The 17,882-nt window shown below is 43.5% G+C and overlaps 1 protein-coding gene and 1 pseudogene across 2 annotated transcripts in view; both read right to left on the minus strand.

Moving 5' to 3' along the window:
* Window positions 1-17,882, minus strand: part of LOC126273189 (doublesex- and mab-3-related transcription factor 2) — an 80,239-nt gene that overhangs the window by 19,773 nt on the left and 42,584 nt on the right. The window lies entirely within an intron of this gene.
* On the minus strand, window positions 1,828-1,945 carry LOC126274423 (5S ribosomal RNA; annotated as a pseudogene).

The following is a 17,882-nucleotide window of genomic DNA, read 5'->3' on the forward strand; positions in this document are numbered from 1 at the left end:
CATTGGCATTGCCGACCGCAGCGCCGTACCTACATGTGCTTTCGTCCATTCGAAGTTATTATGGTATTTCCTCCAACGCAATTCCTCAATTTTGTTTTCTGGTCTCCTCTGTCAAATATTTATGACAAGGGGAATTTTTAAATGAATCCGGCGTAACGCAACTGCCCGTGTGTATTACAGCTGGCAATTTAACATTTATTTGTCGATAGTTTGTCTAAGGCTTGGAATATTGATAACTCAGGGTGACTACTCAAACCTGGAAAAAAATTCCTTGAGTATTCTATGTGTGAAGAGGAAGATGGTATCAAGAAGCTTGTGACAAATTAATAATGTGCTCGGCTGGGAGCAGCAGCGTACCATAATAATGACTTTCGTTTCCTCTCAGCTGAGCTATCTTCCAATCATAAGCTGTAGTTACATCGCAGCTTCGATAATTTATGTGAAGTAATATTTGTATAATTAACACACGTAGAGATACTAAATATTTTAAAATTTGTGATTTTTGAAGCCGAATAAAGTTTTAATTTCAGTTCTAGGTTAAGAATACGGAATTCTCTGAGATTTTATGAAATTCCATGAGACTTCCCCGATTTTTTCCGGGTAAAATGTAGTTCCCTTAGACATCCAGGTTCTACACAAAAAATGCCACCCTGTTAATTGTTCAGCTTGGCTAAAAGTGTACCCATTTTTAATGTGTACGCCAACAAACAGCCTTGCCGCAGTGGATACACTGGTTCCCGTGAGACAACAAACAGCCTTGCCGCAGTGGATACACCGGTTCCCGTGAGATCACCGAAGTTAAGCGCTGTCGGGAGTGGTCGGCATTTGGATGGGTGACCATCCAGGCTGCCATGCGCTGTTGCCATTTTTCGGAGTGCACTCAGCCTCGTGATGCCAATTGAGGAGCTACTCGACCGAATAGTAGCGGCTTCGGTCAAGAATACCATCTTACGACCGGGAGAGCGGTGTGCTGACCCCACGCCCTTCCTATCCGCATCCTACGCTGAGGATGACACGGCGGTCGGATTGCCCTGGTAGGCCACTCGTGACCTGAGGACGGAGTACTCTAACAAACAGACAAATGTACCATTCAGTTCTCTGAATAGCTCCCTTCGTTATAAACTGCTGCTGCGTATTTCTTGAGTTTGCAGTTCTTCTAGAGTTAATGTACTTGCTGGATGGGGCCACTGTTCATAATCTGAAGGAGTGTCTATACAATGGGCCGCCTGTTCAGTTTTCATATTTTATATTATTCAGCTGTTGCCTGGGGCTTAATAATATTATTTGTGTAAGGCCTGATAGAACGCACAACACTTCAGCAGATGTCGTTCTGTCCACTGATTACAGTGCTTAATCAGTGTACAGAACGACGTCTGCTGAAGCACTGGATTCTTCGAACTTGCAGAGCTATATTTTCTACTTAGTGCGTGAATCAAAACAGGAGCTGCATATGCCTGTTAGTGGTACCTTTGTAAATTATTTTCATCGGTCCTGTACCCAGTCCCCGGTTAAGCCTTGCTGATTTAGCTAAAGAATGAATAAACTTCGTCCACTTTTCAGTCATGTACTGTGTGTGTTCATTAAAGAAAAACTTATAATGAATAATTATAAAAAACTAAACTCCTCCCGAACAGGCCGTGACGGCCCAACGGTAACGACCGGCCGCCGTGTCACCCTCAACCCACAGGCGTCACTGGATGCGGATATGGAGGGCATGGGGTCAGCACACCGCTCTCCCAGCCGTATGTCAGCTTCCGAGACCGGAGCCGCTACTTCTCAACGAAGTAGCTCCTCAGTTTCCCTCACAATGGCTGAGTGCACCTCGCTTGCCAACAGCGCTCGGCAGACCGGATGGTCACCCATCCAAGCGCTAGCCCAGCCCGACAGCGCTTAACTTCGGTGATCTGACGGGAACCGGTGTTCCCACTGCAGCAAGGCCGTTGGCACTCAATAATTATATCCTAGTATTTTAATTGTTCAACTTGTAAAACATTGTTTGAAACGATACTAAATGTTGCTCTGTGTTTACGACGTCCCCTTGTTATTAGCATTACTTTCGACTTTTGCTCACTGAACGGAAATAAGATCGGGTAATCTGGCAGGCCAGCCGAGGTGCCTGAAAGTTTTCCTCAAACAAGGAGCGTACGCACGAAACCGTGTGAACTCGGCTGTTCATCTCGATAGATAGGAGTGTCCACAGCATACGATGTGTCTGAGAAATGTAATGAGACTGACAACAGTGAGAGCGATCTGGCAACGGTGTGTTGTCCTACTTGTGTAGACAGGTGCGTTCATCCATTCCACACACTCAGTTCGAGTTTGAGCCCTGTAAAGCCATCAGTGATTTTTGAGAACGCCATTATTGAAGTCGTGTTTTTGTCGTGTTTTACGGAACTGAATCAGCGGAATTTAGAGCAACGTTATGTCATCAAGTTTCACGTTAAACCCGAGGAAACCACAAGTGTGACCTTCGAATAGTCGAAATAGGTCTATGGGGAATATTTCTTATCAAAATCACATGCTTTTCGCTGGCACAAACTATTCTTGGAATGTCGACGTGCCTCGGGCATGGATGTGTGTGATATCCTTAGGTTAGTTAGGTTTAAGTAGTTCTAAGTTCTAGTAGACTGATGACCTCAGAAGTTAAGTCCCATAGTGCTCACAGCCATTTGAACCATTTGGGATGTCGAGAACAAGTTCATGATGAACCTCTCTCAGGGAGACCACCTTCAATAACCGACGAAAACGTCGAACGTGTGCGTGTCCTTGTGATATCCCGAACGACATTTAACAATGGGGAGGATGCGTGCCCTGTTAAACATTTTCACTGTAAATCAAATTTCGACTGAAGTTTTGCACATGCGAAAGGTTTGTGTCAAAATTGTGCCGAAAAACCTGAGCAGAAGGGCAATCGAAGAAATGAGTTCGTTGATCATCTTGAGAGGATTGCCAGTGGTCACGAATGGTTTCACCACCAGCAGGAGTCGAATCAGTGTACCTCCGAGCCGAGCGCCACTGCACACGGGTGTCTTAGCAGCCTCGGCTATTGAGGCTGGTCTTAGGGTAATGGCTCCTAATGACTTAATATTTTGTTCGCTGTTCCAAGTGTACGGTATATAGGGCAGACACCTGTGATGAATCCTATATTTTTTAGTACAAGCCTGAGACAAAACAGCAAAGTGAGGAGTGCAACACTGAGACATCTCCTCGAAGGACAAAAGCTCGAATGGCCACATCAGAGTTCTAAACAATGCTAATTTGCTTTTTTGACGGTATGTGTATTGTGCGTACAGAATTTGTTCTTCTAGGACAAACTGTCACCGAGAGTTTTTCAAAGCTGCTCTTGAAAGACTGTGGAAAAGGATGAATCGATTGAAACCTGGCACTACAGACAATGACAACGCCCCATGTACACGCCCACGTCCATCACGGAATTTTTGACTTCAAACGGCATTCCTGTTGTTCCGAATCCTCCCTCCCCACCCACCCCCCCACACCCCACCCCCTCAACTCACCTGATATGAGTCCCTACGAATTTTGTTTCCCCGAAATTGAAAAATGTGTTAACGGGACGTCATTTTGGGACCCTGAAGTAGTAGTAGTAGTAGTAGTAGTAATAACTTTGTTCACTCGTAGATCTATTTTCACAAGGACATGTCAAAGTATTTACAAGTTTAGACCAATTTAAAATAAGCTAATTTGTATACGCATACGTTTACAGACTTCTAGTTAGTTACTAAACACAGCCTTCCGAAATGCCTTCACAAGCCGGCCGGAGTGGCCGTGCGGTTCTAGGCGCTACAGTCTGGAACCGAGCGACCGCTACGGTCGCAGGTTCGAATCCTGCTTCGGGCATGGATGTGTGTGATGTCCTTAGGTTAGTTAGGTTTAATTAGTTCTAAGTTCTAGGCGACTGATGACCTCAGACGTTAAGTCTCATAGTGCTCAGAGCCATTTGAACCTTTTTTTAGACTTCAGAAAAGAAGACGAACTAAATATTCCAGAATTGGAATTAAGAACAGCTGCCAACATGAGTAGCGTAGAAATAAATATTCTCGGAGTAGTGAAGCAACTTAAATCACTTAATAAAAACAAGTCTTCTGGTCCAGGCTGTATGCCAGTTAGGTTCCTTTCAGAGTATGCTGATGCATTAGCTCCATACTTATCAATCATATTTAACCTTTCGCTTGACGAAAGATCCGCAACAAAACACTGGAAAGTTGCACTGGTCACACGAATATTCAAGAAAGGTAGTAGGAGTAATCCACTAAATTGCAGGCCCATATCATTAACGTCGATATGCAGCAGGATTTTCGAACATATATTGTCTACAAACATTAAGAATTACTTCGAAGAAAACGGTCTTCTGACACACAGTCAACATGGGTTTAGGAAACATCGTTTCTGCGAAACAAAACTAGGTCTTTAATCGCATGAAGTGTTGAGCGCTATTGACAAGGTATTTCATATAGATTCCGTATTTCTGGATTTCCGGAAGGCTTTTGACACTGTACCACACAAGCGGCTTGTAGTGAAATTACATGCTTATGGAATATCGTCTCAGTTATGTAAATATGTAAATGGATTAGTGATTTCCTTTCAGAGAGATCCCTGTTAGTGGTAATTGACGAAAAGTTTTCGAGTAAAACAGAAGTGATTTCTCCCTAGGATAGTGTTATAGGCCCTTTGCTGTTCCTTATCTGTGTAAACGATTTTTGAAACAATCTGAGCAACCGTCTTAGGTCTTAGGTTGTTTGCAGATGACGCTGTCGTTTATCGACTAGTAAAGTCACCAGAAGAACAAAAGAAATTGCAAAACGATTAGAAAAGATATCTGTATGGTGCAAAAATTGGCAGTTGACCCTAAATAACGAAAAGTGTGAGGTCATCCACATGAGTACTAAAAGGAATCCGTTAAACTTCGGTTACACGATAAATCAGTCTAATCTAAAGGCCGTAAATTCAACTAAATACCTAGGTATTACAATTGCGAACAACTTAAATTGGAAGGAACACACAGAAAATGTTGTGGGGAAGGCTAACCGGAGACTGCGTTTTATTGGCAGGACGCTTAGGAAATGTAACAGATCTACTAAGGAGACTGCCTGCACTACACCTGTCCGTTCTCTTTTAGAATACTGCTGCGCGGTGTGGGACCTTATCAGATAAGACTGATGGAGTACATCGAAAAAGTTCAAAAGGGCAGCACGTTTTGTATTATCGCGAAATATGGGAGAGAGTGTCACTGAAATGATACAGGATTTGGGCTGGACATCATTAAGAGAAATGCGTTTTTCGTTGCGACGAAATCTTCTCACGAAAGTCCACTCACCAACTTTCTCCTCCGAATGCGAAAATATTTTTTTGACACCGACCTCATAGAGAGAAATGATCACCACGATAAAATAAGGGAAACCAGAGCTCGTTCGGAAGGATATAGGTGTTCGTTCTTTCCGCGTGCTATATGAAATTACAACAATAGAGAATTGTGAAGGTGGTTCAATGAACACTCTGCCAGGCAGTTAAATGTGATTTGCAGAGTATCCATGTAGATGTAGAGACAATCGTTAGGTTTACTCCTGGTATACTTCTTTTGCAAATAACTTATTAAATAATGTAATGCCATACTGTTCACTGATATCTCACTATCAGTCACTGCACACACTATACACACGTTGTTCACACACACATACACACACACACACACACACACACACACACACACACACACACACACACACACACACACACATACACATACAGGTGATCTCTGGGCCATTTTCTGTACTGCAACTTCCCATTTGCTTTCCTAAAAAACTGAGTAAGCATCCCTCCACAGTTTTTACCAAATGCCTACTCTATTTTATCTAAGTAATCCTTCAATGTATAAAATGTATTGCATAACAGGTACTTTAGGCTACATTTTTAAATAAGTGTATTTTTGCAATTTCTTTAATCTCTTTTGGAAATTTACTGTACAGTTTTATTTCTTGGTAGAAAATGCTGTTTTGAGTTTTATGGTTTTATTTTATTTTTTGGTAAATGTAAGTTGAGTCCAGCTCTTGTTCCACGGCATGGACAGAGCTGTTTGTGCAGTGATTACTAATGTTATTTTTGATGTGTACAACTGACTGGTAAATGTATTCACACGGAGCAGTTACAGTCCCCAGTGTTTTCAAATGGCTCTGAGCACTATGGGACTTAACATCTATGGTCATCAGTCCCCTAGAACTTAGAACTACTTAGACCTAACTAACCTAAGGACAGCACACAACACCCAGTCATCACGAGGCAGAGAAAATCCCTGACCCCGCCGGGAATCGAACCCGGGAACCCGGGCGTGGGAAGCGAGAACGCTACCGCACGAACACGAGCTGCGGACCCCCAGTGTTTTGAACAGATCTTTACAATTAGCTCGACAACTAGTTTTGGTTATTATTATTGTGGCTCTTTTCTGGAGTTTGAAAATTGTGTTCATATTTTGTGCATTGGTTCCGCAAAAAAGAATGCCATAGCTAAGAATTGAGTGTACGTAGTAACTAAAAGACACTGCATGTTACACACTGATAATAGGGCATAACATGCTGATGACATTCTGTTTGCAAGTACCTTTGTATGTTCACACCACTTCAACTGAGAATTAATATTCACTCCTAGAAATTTTGCATTTGTTACACAGTCCACAAAGGTCCCATCTACATTTAATTTAACATTGTCATTTTCCCTCTTCAAACTGAAATTTATGTTCAATGTCACTTTATCGGCTATTAGCTGCCAAAGGGAAGTACTCTGAAGACGAGAATATCGTTGTTTGAAAGAAATAGTTACTTTGGTAGATAATAAATTAGACTCATTATCTTTAAGATGCAGAAGAAATGGTAACACTTGGCGAACGAAACTTTTGAAATGAACTTCCTGGTCCACGTTCGCGGCAACCTGAATGAGTATGCCAAAGTGATGGCACAGAAAACATTCCTAAATATCAAACACTACCTCCAGACGGAACTACATACTGCGGCTTGGTGAACTCGAGGCCGTCCATTATTTGAAAAAGAGACAAAATCGCGACTCGTGCAAGCACATTACACGCCTTCAATCAGCTACAGTCCAGTTTCTGCGTTGCTTGCGCCAGTAAAGGCGTGCAATTTCATTTGCCGCTGTCAGCTATAGTTTTTTGCGAGGTATCCGACACACAATGTCCTTCGTATGCAGCTCCGTGCGCAGTTATCTTTCGCAATGAACCTGCTGCATCGACTGACAATAGCAATTCCTATCAGGTTTGAAACCAATTGTCATTGACAAGGCGTGAGAATCGTTTCCGGTCTACACCAGTAAGAATCGTTTTACGACATATGCTGTTATGCGGAGTTGTGTGTGGTACACAGTCCCTGTTAGACATGTTGGATAATCCGTGTTGAGGCACCAACAAATCGGGCAAATTAGTTCACGGTGGCCTGTGGGCTCCTCGAAAGACGACAACTTCTTTCTGCTATTCTGTCACATCAACATGTCGAGCCGTTTCACACATGACTCGTGGATACCAGTTCTGCACTGCTGCATAGTTATCAGAGTACCCTCTGAGGGTAGTAGCTGATAATTTTGTGCTAAGAACTTAGGGTGACAAAGAAGAACGAGACTGAAGCTGAGAGTTTGAGGACTTAGATGATACGTTTAACCAGTGGTGGTCACCTTCCAAGTACATCTACATCTATGTATATACTCCGCTAGCCACCAAGCGGTCTGTGGCGGAAGGTACTACTTGCGCCAACGTCATGTTTCCCCCCTCTGTTCCACTCGCGCATCGCGCGAGGGGAAAACGACTCTCTTAACGCAGTACGAGCTCTTACTTCCCTTATCTGTGAATGGTGATATTGCGCGATATGAAAGTTGGTGGTAATAATATATGCTCCACATCCTCGGCGAAGATCGGATTTTGGAATTTAGTGGGCGGCTTCTTCCGTGTAGCGCGTCGTCTATCTGCAATATGTCCCACTTCAAACTTTCTATGAAATTTGTAACGCTCTCGCGATGGCTAAATGTTCCAGTTCTGAATCTTGTTGCTCTTCTTTGGACCTTCTCAATCTGTTGAATCACATCCAACTGGTAAGGGTCCAATACATTCGAACAATAAGACTGGACGAGCTATTTTAAGCAATTTCCTTGTTGGAGGACTGCATCGCTTTACGGACTAGGCATCTATTTTGAATTCTTGCATTAATGGGGATTTTCGCTTTGTTATACGCGTTAGGTTACACTTACTAATATTGACGGACAACTGCCAGTCATTACACCACGCATTTACTTTCTGCAAATCCGCTGTGATTCGTTCACAACTTCCGTGTGATACTACTTTCCTGTAGAATACAGAATCATCAGCAAACAGTCTAATGCCGCTGTCAATACCATCAACCAGATCGTTTATGTAAATCGTAAAAAGCAGCGGACCTATGACGCTGCCTTGGGGCACACCTGATGTTGCGCTTGTTCTTGTTGAAGTCTCCCCATTCAGGACGACATACTGCTCTCTGTATGTTAGAATATGTCATCGGATAGACAGTAAGCGCGCACTTTTTGGAGCAAGCGACAGTGCGGACTGAGTCGAATGCCTTTCGAAAGTCGAGGAATATGGAATGAACCTGGGAGCCGGTACCTAGAACCTGTTGTATATCATGCACGAAGAGGACCAGCTGCGTCTCGCATGACCGCTGTTTCCTAATACCGTGTTGGTTTCCGCAGATGAGCTTCTCTGAGTCTAGAAAGGTCATTATGTCTGAACACAAAATATGTTCCATGACTCTACAACAAATCGATGTTACTGACATAGGCCGGTAATTATGTGCGTCCGATTTTCTACCCTTTTTATAGATTACTATGACCTGGGCCTTCTTCCAATCGCGTGGAACTTCCCGGTGTTCCAATGATCTACGGTATATGATGGATAAGAATGGTGCTATATTTGTAGCATAGTCAACATAAAATCTTACGGGGATACCGTCTTAGCCAGACGCCTTCGTGGCGTCTAAGGATCTTAACTGTTTTACAGTTTCAGGTACACTAAACCCATTATGGTCCATTCACATTTGTGTGTGTACCTTCCGATGATCAAAACATACAATGATGAGATAAAACATTATGACCGAGAGATTCATTGCAGCTTGGTGATACGGGAGCGTGACGTGCTCGGTACGGCAAGTAAATAAGCGGAGCAGAGACGAATGGAGAATGATTGTAGCGAGAAAACGGGCCGTGAAGGGGCAAATCCGCCGACACTCGTAAAACTGACAAAGGACTGAGTGTTACAGCCCTCCACGTGGAACGATCGTATCGAAAAAATGGAGGAGCTGATCGGCTGTTAAGATGTCTGTGTGCTGAGGGACAGAGCCGAGACAACCAACGCGGAAACCACGCGGTTTTCTTGTGGGTGGCCGAGGAAAACATTTCAGACACACCACTGACCAATATCGACACAAACAGGCCTCAGGAGTGGCATAAATAGGGTCAACGAATCCGCCCCCTTCCTTGGAGTATTGATTCCCAAACATTTCGCCGTCGAAAACGGCAGTCCACAGTGCGATGAGCTACAGATGTTCTTGACAGACTTAGGTCTGCTGACACCCTCGGACCCTTCATACCTTCCCTAAAAACATCTTAGTGCCGCATCCTCATTTAACATGATTGCTTGCACCCCTTTGAGGTGCAGCGTCACAGCAATTTTTGCTCGTTTATACAAGTTGGAACCACTATGGACCGTTCAAACCATTGGACAAAATTTAAACATGATCCGAAGCAGCAAAGGGTATTTTATCTTAAATTTAGCAACTTCGCTAATATGAAGCCATCGCAAAACAGTAGGAGGTTAAAGTAAAGCACAATTTCCATTTATTTTGTTGTTCTTGGTCTGTTGTTGTCGTAGTGGTCTTCAGTCCAGAGACTGGTTTGATGCAGCACTCCTTGCTACTCTATCCTGTGCAAGCTTCTTCATCTCCAAGTAACTACTGCAGCCTACAACCTTCTGAATCTGTTTAGTGTATTCATCCCTTGGTCTCCCTCTACGATTTTTCCAGATCAGTCCAGAGCCATTTGAAGCAACCCTTGGTGGCACCCACATGCCTTGTTGAGCACGTTAGAAATGTATCTTGAGAAACTTCGACACCAATTCAGCCTGGCGGCTGCTCTAGTAGCTGAGGGCTAGGCAACCACTTCGACAGTCTTTCGTGGTGGCTTGCCTAGCCTCAGGTGCTAGAGCAGCCGCCAGGCTGAATTGGTGTCGAAGTTTCTGATAAGTAGATTTGTAACATCTGCAACAAAGGTAGGAGTGTGTGTGTGTGTGTGTGTGTTTCGTTGACCTGTAGTCTTAGAGGGACCATTTTCTCTTGTTTTATTCACGCACTTCTTAATGTTGCACTCCCACTTCATCACGCCACAGGAGAGCGGAAACAAAGGAGGGCTGAAAAAGCGTAAGTACCACTTGTTGCTATGGATCACGTTCAGGCTTCGTTGAATGGCTTTGAATGTCCGTCGTAGTAGTTTCAGCCTGTATGCACCCCGTCTTCAGGTCACAAATGGCCCATCGGAACCATCCGACCGCCGTGTCATCGTCAGCTGAGGATGGGGATAGGAGGGGCATGTGGTCAGCACACCGCTCTCCCGCTCGTTATGATGGTTTTCATTGACCGGAGCCGCTACTATTCGGTCAAGTAGCTCCTTGATTGGCATCACGAGGCTGAGTGCACCCCGAAAAATGGCAACAGCGCATGGCGGCCCGGACGGTCACCTATCCAAGAGCCGTCCACGCCCGACAGCGCTTAACTTCGGTGATCTGACGGGAACCGGTGTATCGACTGCGGCAAGGCCGTTGCCATTCGAGCCTGTATACGAGAGCAAAAATTTAGGTCGCGCTGCACTTCAAAGGGCGCGTGATCTCGTTCACTGTTAATGTAGCCCACAAATGTCTTTAGAAATGGACAGAAACGTCAGTAGTCTCGAAGATCGTCAACACCATCTTCCTGTTTGCTGGTCGCACTGCGAATTTCGTTTTCGACCGTTGTGGGAATAAACGCCCCTGAAAAAGGGGTGGTTTCATTAAGCCCTTTACGTCACCCTCTTTGGCTGTTTCGTGTGTGCTATGAGCGGCGGCGTGCCTGAAATGTTTTCGTCGGCCGCACATAAAGAAACCCCGTGATTTTAAGATTAGGTGTTTCTGTTCTGACCTCCATCACAGAGACGTCAAAAGAAGGGGTGAAATGTGGGTAAGAGGGGCTGCGATGGCCTTCTCTACATGTGACATGTCCACAGCGCCGTTGGTCAGATTTTTGGTGAAATTTGGCGCCAATGTGACGTCATTCACCCACCTTACAGCTCACATGGGCTTCCGAGATGTGGTTTCTAGGTTTTTTTTTTTTTTTTTTTTTTTTTTTTTTTTTTTTTTTTTTTTTTTTTTTTTTTTTTTTTTTTTTTACGTCCCAGGCGCAAGCTTTAGCATCACTACGGAGGAAGGTTACTAGGGACCTTTGAGCAAAATTTCAAACTTGTGGTCCCAATGGGAAGCAATAATGGGGTTTCCAAAAAGCCATCCTTTAATTTTGTTGCACCGTGTATATGTTCGGCAGATATTGAAGTTGCTTTGCCACGACCATCCAATGGTCCTGTGTCGAGGCAAAACTTCAGTGGGTTCAGAATACCGAGAATAATACGTATTTTAATGGAAATTGGCGCATGATGTTTTCCTTCTTGTCAAATTTTCATGCAGACACTCTGTGATTGCGGTCATTGAATTTGTAGTTTTGCCTCCTGTATGAACCCGCGTCTGAAAATATTATTAAACAAATAATTAAGTACCCCTTCTTTGTTACAACTTGACGACACACTTGCTGAGAGATTTCAACGTGATCCATCATGGAAAAGTCTCAGTTTACAACAGCACGTAGAAGCTCATTCGCAACGCCTGAAGTCTTCACCAGATACAGTACAATTGTCTCTGTTCTCCGTATACTGTATATAGAGTACAGCAGTACATCGGAATTTACATGAACCCTTATCTGAAGAAAAGATCTGTTCCCGATTGATTCCGCATGATATGAGCGAAGCTGAAAAACTGACTAGTATCAATTGGTGTAAAAAAAACGCATAGAAACTTCGATGAATGACACGCAAAATCCGTATCCAACACCATCACACGAAACGAAAATTGGATACATAGAATTCGTACGAGCCGCAAACTAAGCAGCAATCAGTTATTTGAATGTCGCAGGGTGACATAAAACCAATGAAAACGATTCGTTCACGAAGTACTTCTAAGAAAACGATCGCTCATTTCTTTTATTACACTGTACAGGTCATGGACACTACCTCAGAGGCTCGAAGAACAGTTAAAACTGAATGTTTGACAATTTCTTTTACACAAACCATCGATAAAATCAAAAGAAACAACCGAAAACGTCGCATAATTCATCATGACAATGCTAGCCTAGCTGTTGCACCGCAACAATTATTTGATGAAGAAAACCTTGCATTAATGTCTCATTGCCCTTATTCACCTGATGTAAATAATAGGATTATAACTAAATATGAAAATTACTAGAGTATGGTGAGAGAGCCGGCCGGGGTGGCCGAGCGGTTCTAGGCGCTACAGTCTGGAACTGCGCGACCACTACGGTCGCAGGTTCGAATCCTGCCTCGGGCATGGACGTGTGTGGTGTCTTTAGGTTAGTTAGGTTTAGGTAGTTCTAAGTTCTAGGGGACTGATGACCTCAGAAGTTAAAGTCTCATAGCGCTCAGAGCCATTTGAACCATTTTTAATGGTAAGAAATTTTTCACCAATATGAACACTCGAGACGCTGGAATAGAAAGACGGTAAGAATTCCTGTAAGGAACACACTACACAGAGATAATTACCAAATTATTTATATAAGTTGTTCTACACAATGAATTTGCACGATTATGAATAACATTGAGAAGAGTCAATTTCATGTATCTGTTACCGTGGACACGACCAATTCGTTTTGTTTTTCTCATCCCGACTGTGCGAATGCAACGCCCCTTGTAACATTTATGAAAAATAGTTTATTTATATAATTTTATTTATATAATTTATATAATGTTGATAATACGCTTTCTGGCACAAATTGGTGACATCAGAAGCCAGGGAGTTGTGATAATTACATCGGTTCAATAAGAAGTTGAATCCATCGGAAACTATGTAACGGAGTGCTAGCATCAGAATGGAGAAAATGTTTGCGGAACTGGTTCGAAATCATGAAAAATGTTTGGAAATTTGTGGTAAGTTCCTATGGGACCAAACTGCTAAGGTCATCGGTCCCTAGGCTTACACACTACTTAATCTAACTTGAACTATCTTACGCTAAGGACAACACAGACACCCATGCCCGAGGGAGGACTCGGACCTCCGACGGGGGTAACCGCGTGAACCGTGGCAAGGCGGCCAAGACCGCAAGGCATCCCCGCGCGGCTCATGAAAAATTGCATACATGTTAAAGAAGAGTATACTATCTCATAATAAGAATCCGAACACCTATTAATGGCCGTTAGCAAGGGGTGTTTTTAACCTTTGTCTGCTAGGGACACTTTCAGTGAGGTGTCTCAAGGTCTGAGGAGGAATCGCGGCCCATTCTCCCTCGAGAGCCGTGGTCAGAGGAGGAGCGACGTTGGACGCTGGGTCTGGAGCGAAGCTGGCGTTCCGTCTCGTCCCGAAGGCGTTCAGTTGCGCTCAGTGCGGGCCTCAGCATCGGCCAAATCTATTTGAGGAATGCCGTTGTTGACAAACCGTTGCCTCACAGATACTGCTTTATGGCACGCTGAAATTACCATCCCTGAACTGTTCCTATACTGTACGCAGTACACAATACTGTAACATGTACTTACTAACTTAGCTTTTTATTCAGAATTATAAGGGGACCACGAAAAACACCACCACACCTGTACTTAACTGTCGACACTACATATAATGGCAGGTAAAACTGTCCAGGCATTTGTCAAACTCAAACCCTTCCACTGGACTCTCACCGCCCGATTCATCACTTCCAGTCACTCGTTTCCAGTCATCCACTGTCCAGTGTCTTTACACGGCCGTAATTGTAGCTTTTTATCGCTTGGCATTAGCTACAGAGATATAGGTCATATGGAGCAGCTGAGACCACTGCACTCCATGCCTTGTAACTCCATAAGCACAGTCATTGTAGAAACTGGAGGGCAGGTAACACTTTGGAGCTCACAAGTGATTCCTTCTGCTAAGTCCACGTTGTTTTTACTACCACCCTGTGTAATGCTCGACGGTCCCTGTATGAGTATTTGAGACCTGGTTGATGTTAGTTTAACTGTGATTGTTCCTTCACTTTCCCACATCAGAATCAAATCGCCAATAGCCGACTTGGGAGACTCTAGAAGTGATGAAATGTCTCTGATGGATATGTCGCTCAAGTGATGACTAGTTCACATTCGAAGTCAATGAACTCTCCTAATCGACCCAGTCTGCTGCTACTCTACTGACAACGCAAGACGCCCGCCACTTTTATACAGGCGGGTCCGTCCGCCCCTCGTGAGATCCTGTGGTCAGTTCCGTTCTGCATAGGTGTGCCCGGACACTTTCAATCAGATAGTGTATTTTGTCCCCCCCACCCCCCCACCCCGTGAACCATGGATCTTGCCGTTGGTGGGGAGGCTTGCGCGCCTCAGCGATACAGATAGCCGTACCGTAGGTGCAACCACAACGGAGGGGTATCTGTTGAGAGGCGAGACAAACGTGTGGTTCCTGAAGAGGGGCAGCAGCCTTTTCAGTAGTTGCAGGGGCAACAGTATGGATGATTGACTGATCTGGCCTTGTAACACTAACCAAAACGGCCTTGCTGTGCTGGTACTGCGAACGGCTGAAAGCAAGGGAAAACTACAGCCGTAGTTTTTCCCGAGGGCATGCAGCTTTACTGTATGGTTAAATGATGATGTCTTCCCCTTGGGTAAAATATTCCGGAGGTAAAATAGTCCCCCACTCGGATCTCCGGGCGGGGACTACTCAGGAGGACGTCGTTATCAGGAGAAAGAAAACTGGCGTTCTACGGATCGGAGCGTCGAATGTCAGATCCCTTAATCGAGCAGGTAGGTTAGAAAATTTGAAACGGGAAGTGGATATGTTAAAGTTAGATATAGTGGGAATTAGTGAAGTTCGTGGCAGGAGGAACAAGACTTTTGGTCGGCCGAATACAGGTTTATAAATACAAAGTCAAACAGGGGAAGTGCACGAGTAGGTTTAATAATGAATTTAAAGAAAAATAGGAGTGCGAGTAAGCGACTACAAACAGCATAGTGAACGCATTATTGTGGCCAAGACTGACGCGAAGCCCACACCTACTACACTAGTAGAAGTTTATATGTCAACTAGCTCTGCAGATGACAAAAAAATTGAAGAAGTGTATGATGAGATTAAAGAAATTATTCAGGTAGTGAAGGGAGACGAAAATTTAATAGTCATGGGTGACTGTAATTCGAGAGTAGGAAAACGGAGAGAAGGAAACATAGTAGGTGAATATGGATTGGGGTTAAGAAATGAAAGAGGAAGCCGCCTGGTAGAATTCTGCACACACCGTAACTTAATCATAGCTAACACTTGGTTTAAGAATCATGAAAGAAGGTTGTATACATGGAAGAACCCTGGAGATACTCACAGGTTTCAGATAGATTATATAATGATAAGACAGAGATTTAGAAACCAGGTTTTAAATTGTAAGACATTTCCAGGGGCAGATGTGGAGTCTGATCACAATCTATTTGTTATGTTCTGTAGATTAAAACTGAAGAAACTGTAAAAAAGTGGGAATTTAAGGAGATGGGACGTGGATAAACTGACTAAACCAGAGGTTATACAGAGTTTCAGGGAAAGCAAAACTGAAGAAACTGCAAAAAGGTGGGAATTTAAGGAGATGGGGCCTGGATAAACTGACTAAACCACAGATGAAGTGGTGAAGACAGCAGAGGATCAAGTAGGTAAAAAGACGAGAGCTAGTATAAAAGTCTTGGATAACAGAAGCAATATTGAATTTAATTGATGAAAGGAGAAAATATAATAATGCATTAAATGAAGCAGGCAAAAATGAATACAAACGTCTCAAAAATGAGATCGACAGGAAGTGCAAAATGGCTAAGCAGGGATGGCTAGAGGACAAATGTAAGGATGTAGAGGCTTATCTCACTAGGCGTAAGATAGATACTGCCTACAGGAAAATTACAGAGACCTTAGGAGAAAAGAGAACCACTTGTGTGAATATCAAGAGCTCAGATGGAAACCCAGTTCTAAGCAAAGAAGGGAAAGCAGAAAGGTGGAAGGAGTATATAGAGGGTCTATACAAGGGCGATGTACCTGAGGACAATATTATGGAAATGGAAGAAGATGTAGATGAAGGTGAAATGGGAGATATGATACTGCGTGGAGAGTTTGACAGAGCACTTAAAGACCTGAGTCGAAACAAGGCCCCCGGAGTAGACAACATTCCATTAGAACTACTGACAGCCTTGGGAGAGCCAGTCCTGACAAAACTCTACCATCTGGTGAGTAAGATGTATGAGACAGGCGAAATACCCTCAGACTTCAAGAAGAATATAATATTTCCAATCCCAAAGAAAGCAGGTGTTGACAGAAGTGAAAATTACCGGACTATCAGAGCTGCAAAATACTAACGCGAATTCTTTGCAGTCGAATGGAAAAACTAGTAGAAGCCGACCTCGGGGAAGATCAGTTTGGATTCCGTAGAAATGTTGGAACACGTGAGGCAATACTTACCCTACGACTTATCTTAGAAGCTAGATTAAGGAAAGGCAAACGTACGTTTCTAGCATTTGTAGACTTAGAGAAAGCTATTGACAATGTTGACTGGAATACTCTCTTTCAAATTCTAAAGGTGGCAGGGGTAAAATATAGGGAGCGAAAGGCTATTTACAATTTGTGTAGAAACCAAATGGCAGTTACAAGAGTCGAGGGACATGAATGGGAAGTAGTTATTGGGAAGGGAGTGAGACAGGGTTGTAGCCTCTCCCCGATGTTATTCAATCTGTATATTCAGCAAGCAGTGAAGGAAACAAAAGAAAAATTCAGAGTAGGTATTAAAATCCACGGAGAAGAAATGAAAACTTTGAGGTTCACCGATGACATTGTAATTCTGTCAAAGACAGCAAAGGACTTGGAAGAGCAGTTGAACGGAATGGATAGTATCTTGAAAGGAGGATATAAGATGAACATCAACAAAGCAAAACTAGGATAATGGAATGTAGTCGAATTAAGTCGGGTGATGCTGAGGATATTAGATTAGGAAATGAGACGCTTAAAGTAGTAAAGGAGTTTTGCTATTTGGGGAGCAAAATAACTGATGATGGTCGAAGTAGAGAGGATATAAAATGTAGACTGGCAATGGCAAGGAAAGCGTTTCTGAAGAAGAGAAATTTGCTAACCTCGAGTATAGATTTAAGTGGCAGGAAGTCGTTTCTGAAAGTATTTGTAAGGAGTGTAGCCATGTATGAAAGTGAGACATGGACGATAAATAGTTTAGACAATAAGAGAATAGAAGCTTTCGAAATGTGGTGCTACAGAAGAATGCTGAAGATTGGATGGGTAGATCACATAACTAATGAGGAAGTGTTAAATAGGATTGGGGAGAAGAAGTTTGTGGCAAAACTTGACTAGAAGAAGGGATCGGTTGGTAGGACATGTTCTGAGGCCTCAAGGGATCACCAATTTAATATTGGAGGGCAGCGTGGAGGGTAAAAATCGTAGAGGGAGACCAAGAGATGAATACACTAAGCAGATTCAGAAGGATGTAGGTTGCAGTAGGTACTGGGAGATGAAGAAGCTTGCACAGGATAGAGTAGCATGGAGAGCTGCA

The sequence above is a fragment of the Schistocerca gregaria genome, chromosome 5 (genome assembly GCF_023897955.1).
Source record: "Schistocerca gregaria isolate iqSchGreg1 chromosome 5, iqSchGreg1.2, whole genome shotgun sequence".
Classification (NCBI taxonomy): Eukaryota; Metazoa; Arthropoda; class Insecta; order Orthoptera; family Acrididae; genus Schistocerca; species Schistocerca gregaria.